The sequence below is a fragment of the Bos taurus genome, chromosome 12 (assembly GCF_002263795.3).
Source record: "Bos taurus isolate L1 Dominette 01449 registration number 42190680 breed Hereford chromosome 12, ARS-UCD2.0, whole genome shotgun sequence".
Taxonomy (NCBI): Eukaryota; Metazoa; Chordata; class Mammalia; order Artiodactyla; family Bovidae; genus Bos; species Bos taurus.
In genome coordinates, this window is record NC_037339.1 from 22,390,852 (window position 1) to 22,402,902 (window position 12,051).

The 12,051-nt window shown below is 44.1% G+C and overlaps 1 long non-coding RNA gene across 3 annotated transcripts in view; it reads left to right on the top strand.

Annotated features, from left to right (window-relative positions):
• Window positions 1-12,051, top strand: part of LOC132346745 (uncharacterized) — a 300,409-nt gene that overhangs the window by 275,371 nt on the left and 12,987 nt on the right. For all 3 annotated transcript variants that reach the window (XR_009496684.1, XR_009496683.1, XR_009496682.1), the window contains one exon: window positions 8,636-8,712. This is a non-coding gene — a long non-coding RNA (uncharacterized lncRNA). The remainder of the gene's footprint in view (window positions 1-8,635; window positions 8,713-12,051) is intronic.

A 12,051-nucleotide genomic window follows, 5' to 3' on the forward strand; every position in this document is an offset into this window, starting at 1 on the left:
TTGTAATGACCAAGAACAGGAAATTTCAGCAGGACCAGATCATGTTTACCCGGAATGGCCAAGTTGGAGAACAGTTCTTTAAGAGGCGTTCCCTGGGATTGACAAATTTCAAAAGCTGAGTGGAGTCTCTGAGATCAACCAGCTCAAGTAGTTCACTGATAGATGAGGAAACCTGTGAGAGTTAGCCCAGCTCATTAGCAGCTGGTGCATTGGTGCACGCACGCTTAGTCATATCCAATTCTGCGACACAATGGACTGTAGCCCCCCAGGCTCCTCTGTCCATGAGATTTCCCAGGTAAGAATACTGGAGTAGGCTGCCATTTCTTCCTCTAAGGGAATCTTCCTGACCCAGAAATCAAAATCTGAGTCTCCTGCATTGGCAGGAAGATTCTTTACCACCGAGCTCCATTTACAGTGAGCCAGGAAGCCCCATCAGTAATACAGCAAGGACAAAAATCCTAATATCCACATCTCTGGTCCAGGGATGTTGGTACCAGGCTCTGCTGCCTCAAGAACTAGTTCAAACCAGAAGCAGCCACTCTTCTCCGTTTGGGTGGAATCATTAGCTCCAGGATGGAATTTGGTCAAATGTCTCATTGCATCATCACATGGCTTTGAAACTCCAAGTTCTCTGGACATAGAGTTCTTGTCTAAGTGATGTGAACCAGTAAGTTTTCTGGAAAAAAATCAGTCCAAATACTTGGCTGGTGTCTTGGAGAGGGAAAAAAAAAAAAGAAGAAGAAAATTGGGTGATTAAGTTTTACAAACTGAATTTAAAACACCTATGTTTGCATCCTGTGGACACTCCTACTGGGTCTAGACCAAGCTGTTCAAAGCTGGGGTTGGGTCGTAGAATTGTATGGAAATTGTGTGGTAGCTCTTACACGGCAGCCAGTAACCTATCAGCCCTTGATTGTTGTCCAGGGTGACAGGGACGCTCCAGGTTTTAGTCTAGTGGTTATTAAACTGTCAGGCTATGTTTCGCTTCTGAACTGCAGAATTGCTTTTTTTTTTTCCCCAAATAAAATAGTTTTGTGTAATCTCTACACATAAAATAGATAAGGGTGACATTTTATGTTTAAAATTATAAATTTTCCCCCTCTAAAAATAATAAATGGGAAAAATAAAATTGTCTGATTGAATGAACATTTGAACTTGTGAACTAGAAGAATCAGTTTTAGACTTAGTGCCTCATCAACATGTAATCTGTCTCTGTATGTGGGTTTACTGGCACTGTCACTTATTCACCTGGGATATCAACTATTCCACACAAGGTCCGGCTCATGGGAAATATGAATACATCAATGACTCTTAGCTTGTGTTGCCTCAGAAAGGCAGGAGCTACATTTTAATTCATCATTTAACCACCCTTCCCTGAAATGACCGTGACTTCCACAAAGTACGGATCTGAGAAATGTTGGTTGGATTAGGAGGTAATGAGTTAGTATTTGAGGAGGTTGAGTAACACTGGCCCACAGGAGAGCTCAGCGCATGCAGCAGAGGGCTATGGCCAAGTCGGTGAGTTCAATGAGATGTTCTACCCACAAGGTAATGGATGAATTAGAAGCAAATGTGTCAACCTGCTTTGGCTTCCCAGGTAGCTCAGTGGTAAAGAATCTGCCTGCCCAAGCGGGAGACCCAGGTTTGATCCCTGGGTTGAGGAGATCCTCTGGAGGAGGAAATGGCAACCCACTGCAGTGTTCTTGCCTGGAGAATCCCACGGACAGAGAAGCCTGGTGGGCTCCAGTCTATGGAGTCATGAAAGAGTCAGACATGCCTAAGCACACATGCATTCACGTGTCAGCCTGCTTCATACAGATTCTTCCTCCTCATGGAAGATTTAATTTATGGCATTCTATGGTCCTTGTTGTCACTGGGGCAGGGACATTTTTCAGCTCCTCCTCTAGTCTTATAGGTCTTATCTCCTCTGTGGCCCCATTGGTCTCTTCAGATCAGCACCTTGATTTGGGTCTTCATCATCTTTCACCTGGTCTATGGCTGTAACACTCCAATGAATACAAGTATACTTGTCTCAAGAATCTACCTCTGCCAGTTCATGCTGTGCTTTGTTAGAAAGTTTACTTTCTAAAGCCCAGATCTAGTCAATGAGCTCACCTAAGCAAAGCCTTCAGTGGCTCCCTAGTGTCTGTCGTTAGTTTCAAACCCCTTTGCAGGGAGGTGTTCAACATCAGGCGTTTCCTTCATTGTCACTGCCCCACCTTACGTGACCCTTAACTTACCTCCATGATGGAGATCGTGCTCTCTGGGGCTTCTGCTCCTTTGCTTGTGTTATTTTCATCCAAAATGATCTGTCCTGGGATACCGCTTAGCTTAGCGTCCATGTCTCTCAAAGTCTGCCCTCTCCTACTCCACAGCAAAGATTCGGGCATTCAGATATGTGAGAAACACCCTGGAACTTATTAAAATGCATGTTTCTGAGCCTTACCTTAGAGAACTCTGCATTTTTAGACCAGCATTCTGGCTGATTTTGATATAGCAGGTTCACTGCCTGCACTTTGAGAAGTATCTTAAATGTGTGCATCAACAATTCTGCACGTCTTCATTCATTCATGTATTCAGTCACAAACATGGGTATTTCTTCCACAGCAGAGCTTTTTAAAAAAATTTATTTTATTGAAGTATAGTTGATTTACAATGTTGTGCTAATTTCTACTGTAAAGCAAAGTGATTCAGTTATACACACACACAGATTCTTTTATAAAATTTTTAACAATTTAATTGTTTTTGGCTGTGCTGGGTCTTCGTTGTTGCACGGGCTTTTCTCTAGTTGCAGCAAGTGGGGGCTACTCTCCAGCTGCAGTCAGCCGGCTTCTCGTTGCAGTGGCTTCTCTTGTTGCAGAGCACGGGCTCTAAAGTGTGCGGGCTTAGTAGTTGTGGATCCCAGGCTCTAGAGCACACGCTCAGTAGTCGTGGTGCACAGGCTTGGTTGCTGTGTGGCTTGTGGGATCTTCCCAGGCTAGGGATAGAACCCAAGTCTCCTGCACTGGCAGGTACATTCTTTACCACGGAGCCACCAGGAAAGCCCCATATATATACAGTCTTTTTCATGCTCTTTGCCATTATGGTTCGGAGAAGGCAATGGCAACCCACTCCAGTGCTCTTGCCTGGAGAATCCCAGGGACGGGGGAGCCTGGTGGGCTGCCGTCTATGGGGTTGCACAGAGTCGGACACGACTGAAGCGACTTAGCAGCAGCAGCAGCCATTATGGTTTACCACAGGATATTGAGTATAGTTCCCAGGACTTTGTTGTTTATTTATTCTATATGTAGTCTTTTGCATCTGCTAATTCCAAACTTCCAATCCATCTTTCCCCCACACCTCTCCTCCTTGGCAACCACAACCCTGTTCTCTATGTTATAGCAGAGATTTTATATCAAGAATTGCATATGATAAGATCAATTAATTGAGAAGAATGAGTGACATTTCATGTTATTAGTTATAAACAACCGTCTTTAAAATCATCTAGGATTCATATATCTTTAAGGACAAAAAAATGCTCAAGTCTGCCCCATAGACTAACTGCTTGGAGAAGCTGTGTAATGTAATTGCACCTCTATGAATGATAAGAAAGTATAAGAAACCTGCCCTTACATGATAAGGGGAAAAGAAATGCCTCACTCAAGATAGATAGATGAATTTAGACAATCGTTTTTAATTTTTTAGGTTGCACTCTTATACATATATTTAAAATTCCAAAAGGAAAAAAAATATAGCTTCAGAATTGCACATCTGAAAACTTGGCCTAAGGCTGTAATATGTTTTTTGATAACAAAATATTTATTAGGAACACAATGCTCAAAGAACAGAGAACAAATTGTATGGTTCATTGAGTCTACCATGTTCCAAATGGTAGACACAATGATGGCATTATTTACAGATTTATAGGACTTACTTCGGAGAAGGCAATGGCACCCCACTCCAGTACTCTTGCCTGGAAAATCCCATGGACGGAGGAGCCTGGTAGGCTGCAGTCCATGGGGTCGCTAGGAGTCGGACACGACTGAGTGACTTCACTTTCACTTTTCACTTTCATGCATTGGGGAAGGAAATGGCAACCCACTCCAGTGTTCTTGCCTGGAGAATCCCAGGGACGGGGGAGCCTGGTGGGCTGCCATCTATGGGGTTGCACAGAGTCAGACACGACTGAAGCGACTTAGCAGCAGCAGCAGACTTACTTTCCTGGCTTCCAGGGGTTTATCAGGTTTAGTGACAAACCCTGATGTGAAAATCATATTTTCCCATATAAAATCATATATGGCCTTACAAATCTGAAAGTGAGATTATTCAAAATCCCTGGATGCATGCTCCTCTTTGCACATGAATTTACAGTTTCATCCAGCCTGATCTGCCCATGGTCCCTAACGTTGCCCACACCTTCCTGCTGCCTCTCTTTAGCTCATGCAGTTTCCCATTCTTGGAATACCCTCCTTGCTATTGTTCTAACCACCTAAGCCTAACCTTTATCCAAGATCCAGTTAATGTTCTACTTCTTTGTGAAGTCAGCCTAAACCATCTCAGACCACAATGAACCTCAGAACACCTCTAGCCCTTATTGTTTAGCCACTAACCTGGCATTTAACAGATGCCAAGGCAGCATTACAAACCTTCTTACGTACAGACTCCATTTCCCCAATTACACTAGTGCACAGCCCACTGGAGGGCAGTGACCATGCCATATGTGTCCTTATGTCCACTAGAGGATCAGACCAGTGGTGGGAACTCCTCTAAGTTAAGATGTGAATGCGAATGTGGACATTGTCTTTATTCTTTCTGTATGTGTGTGTCAAATATTCTCTGTAGTTGACCCATTCTATTGTGTAGGCTTTGAACTCCACTCACGTTCTATGACTTTTAAAATTTCAATAACAGGTCTTGTTAAGTTCAAAGCTATCTCTTGGGATACTGCTGCTGCTGCTAAGTCGCTTCAGGCGTGTCCGACTCTGTGCGACCCCATAGACGGCAGCCCACCAGGCTCCCCCGTCCCTGGGATTCTCCAGGCAAGAACACTGGAGTGGCTTGCCATTTCCTTCTCCAATGCATGAAAGTGAAAAGTAAAAGTGAAGTTGCTCAGTCGTGTCTGACTCTCAGCAACCCCATGGACTGCAGCCTACCAGGGTCCTCAATATGGTCCGTTTAAAATCAGGAGTCTCAAACTTATGACAGATTTTATTTTGTTGGGCTCCAAATTTATGGTGGACAGTGACCACAGCCACAAAATTAAAAGACTCTTACTCCTTGGAAGGAAAGCCACGACAAACCTAGACAGGATATTAAAAAGCAGAGATACCATTTTGCCACAGAGGTCCATATAGTCAAAGTTATGGTTTTTCCAGTAGTCATGTATGGATGTAAGGGATGGACCATAAAGAAGGTTGAGCGCTGAAAAATTGAAGCTTTCAAACTGTGGTGCTGGAGAACACTCAAGACTAGTCACTCCTAAAGGAAATCAACCAAATATTCATTGGAAGGACTGATGCTGAAACTGAAGCTCCAATACTTTGGCCACCTGATGCGAAGAGCCCACTCACTGGAAAAGACCCTGATGCTGGGAAAGACTGAGGGCAGGAGGAGAAGCAGACGACAAAGGATGAGATGGTTGGATGGCATCACTCATTCAATGGACATGAGTTTGAGCAAACTCTGGGAGATAGTGAAGGACAGGGAAGCCTGCTGTGTTACAATTCATGGAGTCACAAAGAGTCAGACATGACTTAGCAACTGAACAACAAACTTATATGCTTTCTGGGGCCAATCAAGTAACCTCATAGACTGTGCCCACCCAGGTCCATATTCTTGTCACAAGGGAATACAAGCTAAGCCTGTTCGTTAGAGCTGAGCATGTTCATGCCCCAAGGAGCTCCACTGGAGCTCTAAGGCCATCAGCAACCCATGGTCTTTGAACTCATTGCTAGGCAGTTTGTTCTCTGGTTATATGCCTCTTGCCACCCTCAACTAAACGCAAATGTCTGGACCCAAATGCAAAGACCCATCTCCAGGTCTACCCTAACCTCTGTTGACCTCTTTGCGCAGAGTCCCATTGATTCTCAATGATCAATAATGTCTCTCCCGGTAAGGCTTTTTGTTGGCCTGGAGTTTGGTGGCCAACAGTGCTCACCAACCTCTGACTCTCTGCTGCCCCCAACAGGCCTTTGAGCTCATTGCCTTTGCCATTTAGCATGGTTAACTTTGGCCTTCCTGGTGAGATAAAGAAGGTCTTACAGTCTTAGATGGATCATGTATTTTGTGTCAAGTGCTTCTGTGTGTTTGGTCATTACTTATTGTTCTGGTTGTGCATGGGTAGGTGCTTTCTTCTTAATTTACTTGCAGTTATTTTAGGTACATTCCGGTGGTTTTTTTCTTTCTATACCTAACATCTTTTTTTGTGTGTTTTTCTAACATCTTTTTTGTGTGTTTTTCTTCCATTTAAAATAACAGTGCTATTAAGTAGAAGCCCAGGTGGCGCTAGTGGTGAAGAATCCACAGGCCAAAGCAGGAGACATAAGAAATGTGGGTTCAATCCCTGGTTCGGGAAGATCCCCTGGAGGAGAGCATGGCAACTTACTGCAGTCTTCTTACCTGGAGAATCCCATGGACAGAGGAGCCTGGTGGGCACAGAAGTCAATTATCTGGATAAAGACAGTATGGTTTAACTGAAAGCATGTGACATTTGGAGTAAGACAGATCTGTATTTTAATCCGGACTCTACCAATGACTGGCTCTATAAACTTGGGCAATATTTTTTCTGTTTTGTTCCTTTCTGAAAAGGGCATTATGTAATCATATGCAAGCAAAACTGACTCACAGATGGTGCTTAATACTTGGGTTTTTTCCCCCTTCTTCTTCAGGTATTTTCACTTTGAGTAAGGCAGTCGGTCGTCAGCTTTCTTGCTATAGAAATTAGCCATCACTGTGTGGGAGACATTTATCATCTACTTTTCCCCTCCCCTCCCTCTCCTTTGTTGTCTTCTGTCTGTGGTCGCTCAGATTCAGGAGAGAGAATACGTCTCGGGCAGACGTTTAGTCAGCAAGCCCGGCACTTTCTCCCACTGACTGAAGGCTCTTACTTGACTTGCATGCTCAGGAACCATCCTTTGACTGTGAGCAACAGCCCTATGAAATGTTGTTTAGTCACTAAGTCATGTCTGACTCTTTTGTGACCCCAGGGACTATAGCCCGCCAGGCTCCTCTGTTCATGGGATTTCCCAGGCAAGTATCCTGGAGTGGGTTGCCATTTCCTTCTCCAGGGGAATCTTCCTGACCTGCATCTCCTGCATTGACAGGTGAAATTCTTTACAGCTGAGCCACCAGGGAAACCCCATGAAATGTTAGTCATATCAAAATTAGGCAGACTGCTCTGTCCTGTTAAAACAAAACTGGATCTGGAAGGCTTCATTGGAAGAGTAGGTGTTAGTTTCTAAGCATAACAGGCAAATGTGGTACAGCCAGCAACACCAGTCCAGGGCAAGACCACATCTTTGTGACCACATATTGAATTTTCACTGTCAGACATTTTACATGTTATACCTTTGACTCATCAGAAGAGCCTTGTGTGTTTGACTCTCATCCCCATTTCATAGATGAGGCAACTGAGGCTCCGAGAAGTGGAAGTAACTTTCGTAAGATCATATAACTAGTGAAGGCCAAAGCTGGCATTTGAACCAAAATCTGATTGGACACAAGACGCTGTGTTCCATGACAGTAAGTCCCCTGTATATGCACTTTCAGGCTGTGAACTTTCCAAGATGTGAGTGTGCCCCTGTGTGCCAGCTATCGTACCATTGCCGTTTAGTTGCTCAGTTGTGTCCACCTCTTTTGCAACCCCGTGGACTGCAGCCCGTCAGGCTACTCTGGCCATGGGATTTCCCAGGCAAGAATACTGGAGTGGGTTGCCATTTCCTTCTCCAGGGGATCTTTCCTGACCCAGGGATTGAAGTCACATCTCCAGCATTGGCAGGCAGGTTCTTTACCACTGAACCACCAGGGAAGCCCTATTGTACTGCACTACTGTACTTTTCAAGGTACTGTACTATAAGATTAAGCATATTTATTTTTGTGTTTGTTTTTATATCTTATTTGTGTGAAAAGTATTATAAACCTATTGCACTACAGTACTATATAGCCGATTGTGTTAATTCGGTACCTAGGCTCACTTAGTTGGACTTACAAACAAATTAGACTTATAGATGAGCTCTCAGAACAGAACTTGTTTGTACGTGGAGAACTTACTGAATCTCTAAAAACAAGGGATTCTGAGAGTCAGCCAATGGGGAGCGCAGCTAGCAGGGATATAAGACTTCACTTGGCTCCACAGGGAGACGCAAGTTTCAGCACCTCATGGCTCTGTGGGGGCTCTTAAAGGCTGGGTTGAAGGCCAGTGTTAACTATATTACTGTACCATACTGATGCCAGATCATAGCCTTCTGTCGGTTGCTGATCCGGTGTTGAATGACAGGTTACATTTTTAAAGATTGCATCAGTAATTCATGCATTATTACTCCTGAATTAGTGCAGTGCTTCAAATCATCTTGTTGTACTTCAGCATAATTATCTATAATTAAAAATAAATTCCTGTAGGGTGAGAATATTAATTCCTATCCAAATCTCTTTATTTCAGTTGTACCTATCAACCATTACCCAGCTCTTACTCCAGGACTCCGAACACTTTTTGTGGAACAGACTTTGCTGTGTCCGGTGAGTTTATATTTCCTATACTACAGTATATTCATCTCTCTTTGGGGTCAGCATTTCCCCTGGTATTTTGTGTTAGTTGTTGTTCAGTTGCTAATTTGTGTCTGACTCTTTGCGACCCCATGTACTGCAGCAAGCCAGGCTCCTCTGTCCTTCACTATCTCCTAGAATTTGCTCAAATTTTGTGTTAGTAAATGTTCTTTTAAAAAAAAGGAAACCGTTCTTAAAGTCTTTATTGAATGTGTTGCCATATTGCTTCTGTTTCATGGTTTTTGGTTTTTTGACCATGAGGTATATGGGATCTCAGTTCCCTGGCCAGGGATTGAATCCACACCCCCTGCATTGGAAGATGAAGTTCTAACCACTGGACCGCCAAGGAAGTCCCAGTAAATGTTCTTAAAGTTACTGGTTTTTCTTGGTTTGTGGTTTGATTCACTTGTATATTCTGAGGAAAGCTATGAAACACATTCAAGAACAAAAACACACAGGCACGTATGCACAGATTGTGCATGAAATTTTAGGAGAATCAAGGATCCCCTAGGACCTTCCTAAGCGGGGTCCCCAGGCCAGCAGCACCAGCATTGTTGAGAGCTTGTTGAAGAGGCAAATCCTTCGGCCCTCCTAATCAGAAACTCTGGGGCTGAGGACCAGTGATCTGGGCATTAATAAGCTTTCCAGATGATTCTGATGACCGAATGTTTAAGAACCGCAGCATGAGAGGATGCCATTCACATCCTGCAATAAATATCAGCTCTCCAAGAGCAGAAAGGGTAATGGATCCTTGCAAGCTCTGATCCAGTTACCTTTCCTGGGTGCTAACATCTGCTTCATGTTTCAGCCCAAGGATGCATTTGCTTACTGGCAGTAAGCAGGGGGCTGGCAACACCATCGCTGATCCTGCTGAGACACCTGCATTGGCAGGCAGGTTCTTTACCACTGAGCCACCAGGGAAGCCCCAAGTGTGATTAGGGAGAATACAGTTTGGTGCTTGGATTTTCAAGAAGTCAGCTTTTGGAGTCAGTCTCTAAGTTTTTCCATGCAGAAAATTTTACCTTTCATCAAGGTAAGCCGGTCATTGTGTATGCTTGCTGCTAAGTCACTTCAGTCATGTCCGACTCTGTGCGACCCCATAGACAGCAGCCCACCAGGCTCTCCCGTCCCTGGGATTCTCCAGGCAAGAACACTGGAGTGGGTTGCCATTTCCTTCTCCAATGCATGAAAGTGAAAAGTGAAAGGGAAGTAGCTCAGCCGTGTCCGACTCTAGCGACCCCATGGACTGCAGCCCACCAGGCTCCTCCGTCCATGGGATTTCCCAGGCAAGAATACTGGAGATACAGTACATTTCCTCCTCCAGGGGGTCTTTCCTGACCCAGGGATCAAACCCATGTCTCCTGCATTGGCAGGTGGGTTCTTTACCACTGAACCAACAGGACAGCCCACTGGGCAACTTACCAGATGCAGTTGAAGGCTAGAGTGACTTCTCTTAGCCCCACTCATGAACAGGAAACCAAGATCCTTTTCCACAGAGAGTGCACTGCCTCCCTACATTGCAGGACAGCTTACTCCCTGAAAAAGAAAGGAAAACAAAGCTAAACAAGAAAAGAAGTTATTTAACTGAATATTTGAATGGGTCCCCAAACTGCTAGGTGCTATTTTCAGGAATCTGAAGATATTAATACAAGTCCCATGACTCTGCTTCTCCCTCCAGCTGACACCCCATCTCTCTTCTCTGCTGAACAGCTGTTTCTCCTTCTTCAGCCCCATCGGTCCATTGAAATGGTTTTAGCCACGATGACCTGTGGTGGCCCTAGCTCTCTCTCTAGGAGTCTGTGATTCTCTCAGTGGTAGCTGACTTAACTTACTTCTCAGCGGTAGGTAGAGCTGTGGATCACTCCCCACCTTTTTAAGCTCTTCCTTTCTTTTATCAAAGCACCTCTTTTTTGTAACTATTTAAAAAGATGTTGCTGTTTCTTGGATGCTAGCCTGCCTTAAAGTCTTGTTAGTCACCATGTTTCCTTTGTGTGAATTTCCCAAATGGTTGTGGAGGAGAGAGGGGGCATTATTCTGTACCTGCATGACTGGCACATTCCCATCGTTCACGACTCCACCCAAATTGGTTCCTTGTGGTTCTTCCAGGTGCCCTTCTCTTGTCCACCTTGGCGTCTTTACACACTCCACTCCTCTACCTACAGGGCTCCCTTTCCGTCTTTGCCTTCAGATTTCAGCACAAATACCTCTCTTCTGGGAGCCTTTTCTGACCATCTGATCACTGATCACCTCCATGCTGGGGAGTTGGTTTTATTATTGTTCTCCCAGGACCAGGTGCTTTTCCTTCAAAGCACTTATTCACGTTTCTAAATGTATATCTATTTCTGGTGATCAGATGAATACTTACCTTCCCATAGATGGTAAGCTCCAGAAGAGCAGGGACCTGGTCTTCTCAAAAAGCTTTTGGCTAAATAAATCACTTTATCTCATTGAATTTGTAAAACAATGCATAGAGCTTTGACCTGACAATTCCTAGAGGGCTCCATGCCCTCTCCTTCTTCTGCATTCAACATCTGTCCTTTTGTTTCGCTCTTCCCCAAAGGGAGGAGTGCCTGAATTTGTCTGGCAAGTTTGAGAAAATCAACTCTGTTACATAGCCTACCTGGTCCCGGTCCTTGCCCTGCTCACAGCCTGCCAGTCAGCAAGTTCAGTGGACCAAGTGGTCATGGGTGATTCCAATTAGCTTATGACGAGGTGGGTAGATCTGCCTATTTCCAGGGTGAAGCCCATTTGTCAACTGTCTGAGCCAACTTCTCCAGGGGAGCTTTATCAATCTGACATTTTGACTTCCATCTCTCTGACCTTTTAATTTTCTTAATGAGTCAGTAGGTTGGATGAAGTTAAGTGTTAAGTTTGTCCGCTAACAAAAATGGCAGCCTTCTCAGATTTTCCCTTTCCCTGTTATAACGGATACTCTTGTTGTCTGAGCTGTCTAGGTCTGAACACTTTTTCTCTTTTCTTCAAATCATGGCATAAGTCGTAGTAAGTTTCCTGTTTCCTCAGAAACTCCTTTCCTATTCAAGTACTAGTTGTACTGAAAGTTTCAATAACTCCTTTTTTTTTAACTTTGTTATTTTTCTTATTGAAGTATAATTACCTTACAATGTTGTGTTAGTTTCTGCTGCACAAGGAAGTGAATCAGCTATATGTATACATATATCCCCTCCCTCTTGAATCACTCCCACCCAAGTAGGTCGTCACAGAGCACTGAGCTGGGCTTCTTATGTGATACAGCAGTTTCCCTCCAGCTATCTATTTTACACATGGTAGTGTATTTGTGTCGAACCTAAGCTC